Genomic DNA, 5120 nt, shown 5'->3' on the forward strand with positions numbered 1-5120 from the left:
ATTTCGACATTGAGTTATCCTTATCACATGACATATTAACTCTATTTTCAGTTTTACGTTCGTCTACTACTGAAACCGGCCATCGGAAGTGTCCGATCCCGCCTCTTCTGACTCTCTCTACGGCAGCCATCTTGTTCTGACGTCTGCCATTTGTGTCTGCTGTCAAGTGCAATGTACGCTGCTCCGGCAACCGCTGGCCCGAGCACGAACGGTCACGTGACTTCGCATTGGGAACGCCACTATGTATCCCTCCACGCCCGTCTGCTATAGGCGCGCCCTTAACCTTCCTGCCCCGTAGTTTACATCTTTCCTTCTCGAATCTGATATTTGGCATCTTTTCTTTGGGCCCAAAACCGGTTTCCGCGTGAATCCGGCCCGTAACACACGCGGTTTTTAGTTTTCCATTTCGTCTCTAGTTTGGGAATTCCGTGCTATGTATCCTCTGCCGCGCGTCGTATAATTTCCTCTACCTCTCGCACGACCTCTTTGAATCGTGTTTACACGAAATCTATCGTTTTCCTGTCGTTCAGCTTGGTCATTACTTTCTCGCGAATAATTATTGTTATTATGGGGACGGTACTCGCGATTTCTGCGCCAGTGATCTTCATCCTCTACCCTTTCCAAGAACGCAGAAAAACTTCTGTGTGTACTCCCAACATATCGTTTCGAATCCTCAGGCAGTTTCTGCCAAAGAACCCAAACGATCTCAGCTTCAGTTCTTCTAGCCTTCAAATGTATCAGTTTTCTGTACCATGATTCGCAGAATTCTTTCATGGTTTGCCTACCTCTGATGTCATACAACCCGGCCATTAGAAATTCACGCCACAACTGGTCTTGTTTTTGTTCTGACCAGTATTCGTCAATCAATTTTTGTTTAAACGTTTCAAAATACATCTGGTTAGTATCCAGATTCAACCCCCATCTTTTTGCTTCTCCCGTTAGTGCACTAATTACAACATTAATTTTTTCCTGATCAGACAAATATTCAGGAAAATTTCTTTCGCAATTCTTTACAAAGTCTAGGGGGTGCTATCCGTTATGCCTCTTTGCAGGGTCGAATTTCTCTTCGCCCTCTAATATTTTACTGAAAGGCATTTTTTCAGTAAAATGTGTAGGTCCTGTTTGTATTTTTCTTTCCAAGTCATACATTTTTGCCTTGGATTTGTGAAGAGTTATGTTCACACTTCTTTTCGCAAGTAAGAATCTGTTTGGTTAGAGCTCTGCTTGTTTCTGTTACAGATTGTTTAATCTGTGCAAATTCCGCGTTACATTCGGTTTGTATTTCGGATTTAATACCGAATATCTTTTCGTCAACCTTAGTACAGACTAAGGGTTCTATTTGATCTTTAATTTTAATTACTTCAGAGTCAAATCTTTCGTTAATATCATCAATTTGTCCTTGTACATTGGCAATATTGCCATTGATGACAGTAATTTCGCTTTTAATACTTTTGATTTCATTACTCACTGTTTCTACCCTTGAGTTAACTTCTTCAATTTGTTTACTAAGTCTGGTACTCTGCATTTCGATTTGTGCATTAATATTGTCACTGTGTGCTGCAATTTGTGCCTTAATATTGTCATTGATATTGTCATTTTGCGCTGCAATTTGTGCCTTAATATTGTCATTTTGTGCAGACAGTATTTTAAGCAAGTCAGTCAGATTTAGTGTCTTTTCACTTTTAGATTCTACTGCCTTTTCGTGTTCAGATCCTACACCCCTTTCTGGTTTTGGTGATTCAAACATATCCCTCGATTCATCAGCATAGCCACTGTCTTCGACAACATCGCCTACATTGTCTTGCTTAGTACGCGCTACACACATAGCTTCGATCTGTTTATTAACGTCTGCGTGATAACATACGTAATTTAACTCGCGCGTCATGCCATCTGTTGGTGTGCTGCCTGAACTGCTCTCGGTTGCATTCTGCTCTCGCATGTCTAGATTTATTTCTAATTTCCTGTCCATTTTAGCTATTATTAAGTACTGATACCTTTTATTTTTAATTTAAACTGAACCTTCACTACTAGTTCTGTCAACTAATGTACAGGTTCGTGCCGCTGGACGTTTTATGTTCACTCTATGTTTGTAAAATGCTAACTACTTATAATTTTTTCCGTCTGTAGGTGCAAACTGAACAACGTCCTGTCACGCGGTGCCACGTATAACACTCCTACCTGCTACTGCTATACCATAACCTTAAAGTAGGAGTCAGTTTGTGAAACAGAACTATTTTGCTATAGCAATTGTGGTATAAAGCAACAGATCTGTGTTACTCTCTGAGAGGAATTTTGTTATGTTGACCGTTTTGTTCCTAACGGAGGTGGCTTATCGGAAATGAAAGTCTGAATTACGTTAATATTTGAACAGTAACAAACGAAATTTTGTTTATCTGCACTGTTTAATTGGTAAAGAAAACGGTCGCCAGCCTAACTAGGCAAGAGAATGATTAACATTCTCGTTCAAGAAAATAGGTATAAGTAACTATAACGGACAAAACACAACCTAGACTTGGCCACACGCGAGTGCAATGAACGCCGACACACATATGTTTTAAGGTTGAAGCTAACAACTGGAGCAGCACAAAAACTATTTGCAAAAATTATAACACGTACAGAAAAACACTATCACTTTCAGGGTTTACACAAACTGAGTGGTCTTTATACTGTTAATATGCACACAAGAGAGATAAACACTTAGTGATCATGAACATATAATTTCCTACTATGCAGTTTTCTACTTTTACTACCGTGAAACATAAAATTAACATTAATGTAAGATACTGACCCACTTTCTGATATTAACAACAGGCAGTAGTGTGATTATTTACTAAGCAAAACTCTATAAACCACTGTCTTGAGAAATTTTAATTTGAAGTTGGCAATAACACTTTAATAAGCAGTTTTACTAGGAAAATTATTTCAGCAAGCATCATTAACTTTAACTTTCTCTTTACTACGTTCAAAGGGCATGAATTAGAAAACTGGGTTTCAATGTACTTTCGGTAAGGACACTCGGTAATCACTTTACTTCAAACGGAGAGGACCCTGAGAGGTGTTATGATGAGGAGTAAAATCAAGGGAGGTACATAAATTCAGATATGAATTACCTTATATTTCATCACATTAGCACGTCCATTAAGCTGATCCTTCACTGTACATCATTATAGTATTAAGTTGCAATGATTGCGCAATGTGGTGGCAACTGCATGTTGGTAGGTGGATTCGCAGACAGAATTGCTGGACTCTGTCATTTCTTGGTGGCGACGACAGATACAAATTCCAGAATAGTTCCAGCTATTTATCCATCCATCCGAGGCATTGGAAAGCGGCAGGAAAAGCCTCTCTCGGAACCAGCACGATATGCAACATTTACATGACAGTGCACAGTTTGGTAGCTCATCCCCGACTCGTAGCTCGTCTCCGACTGACTATCAGTTCCACCTTTTCCACCTAAGCCAACCAAAATTTGCGCGCGCTACACAGTTCCGTTCCCGAGGGGAACCACTACACCTTTTACATACAGAACAACTAAGAGCCCTAAGTGAGGATCAGCAATTTACATAACAGCAAACAAATACATTAAATAAAACAGAACATTTTCACATATTGACACTTCTACAAAAAAAAAATTATTCACACAAAATTACAATTATATACAGTAAGTTTTGTTCCCTCCAAATGGGACAAAGAATTTTAAATTACAGATACACTACTTTGCATAGAATCAAATCACGACATCAAAGGTTTGACAAAGAAAAGAGTACACAATTTTATGTTATCGATTCAAGCACATTTACAGACGATCAACAATGTAACATTAAATAAAGCAAAAAAAAAAAAAATAAGTCCATACAGCATAAGAGCTGTGGTGTTGCAAATTCAATAAACTTTTTCGGGGTTTGTGACCGCATTGTCAGTATACAGGGTGTTACAAAAAGGTACTGCCAAACTTTCAGGAAACATTCCTCACACACAAATAAAGAAAAGATGTTACGTGGACGTGTGTCCGGAAACGCTTAATTTCCATGTTAGAGCTCATTTGAGTTTCGTCACTATGTACTGTACTTCCTCGATTCACCGCCAGTTGCCCCAATTGAAGGAAGGTAATGTTGACTTCGGTGCTTGTGTTGACATGCGACTCATTGCTCTACAGTACGTAGCATCAACAGGTTAGTGTTCATCACGAACGTGGTTTTGCAGTCAGTGCAATGTTTACAAATGCGGAGTTGGCTGATGCCCATTTGATGTATGGATTAGCACGGGGCAATAGCCGTGGCGCGGTACGCTTGTATCGAGACGGATTTCCAGAACGAAGGTGTCCCGACAGGAAGACGTTCGAAGCAATTGACCGGCGTCTTAGGGAGCAAGGAACATTCCAGCCTATGACTCGCGACTGGGGAAGACCTAGAACGACGAGGACACCTGCAATGGATGAGGCAATTCTTCGTGCAGTTGACGATAACCCTAATGTCAGCGTCAGAGAAGTTGCTGCTGTACAAGGTAACGTCGACCACGTCACTGTATGGAGAGTGCTGCGGGAGAACCAGTTGTTTCCGTACCATGTACAGCGTGTGCAGGCACTACCAGCAGCTGATTGGCCTCCACGGGTACACTTCTGCGAATGGTTCATCCAACAATGTGTCAATCCTCATTTCAGTGCAAATGTTCTCTTTACGGATGAGGCTTCATTCCAACGTGATCAAATTGTAAATTTTCACAATCATGTGTGGGCTGACGAGAAACCGCACGCAATTGTGCAATCACGTCATCAACACAAATTTTCTGTGAACGTTTGGGCAGGCACTGTTGGTGATGTCTTGATTGGGCCCCATGTTCTTCCACCTACGCTCAATGGAGCACGTTATCATGATTTCATACGGGATACTCTACCTGTGCTGCTAGAACATGTGCCTTTACAAGTAAGACACAACATGTGGTTCATGCGCGATTGAGCTCCTGCTCATTTCAGTCGAAGTGTTCGTACCCTTCTCAACAACAGATTCGGTGACCGATGGATTGGTAGAGGCGGACCAATTCCATGGCCCCCACGCTCTCCTGACCTCAACCCCCTTGACTTTCATTTATGGGGGCATTTGAAAGCTCTTGTCGACGCAACC

This window comes from Schistocerca cancellata, chromosome 2 (assembly GCF_023864275.1).
Source record: "Schistocerca cancellata isolate TAMUIC-IGC-003103 chromosome 2, iqSchCanc2.1, whole genome shotgun sequence".
Classification (NCBI taxonomy): domain Eukaryota; kingdom Metazoa; phylum Arthropoda; class Insecta; order Orthoptera; family Acrididae; genus Schistocerca; species Schistocerca cancellata.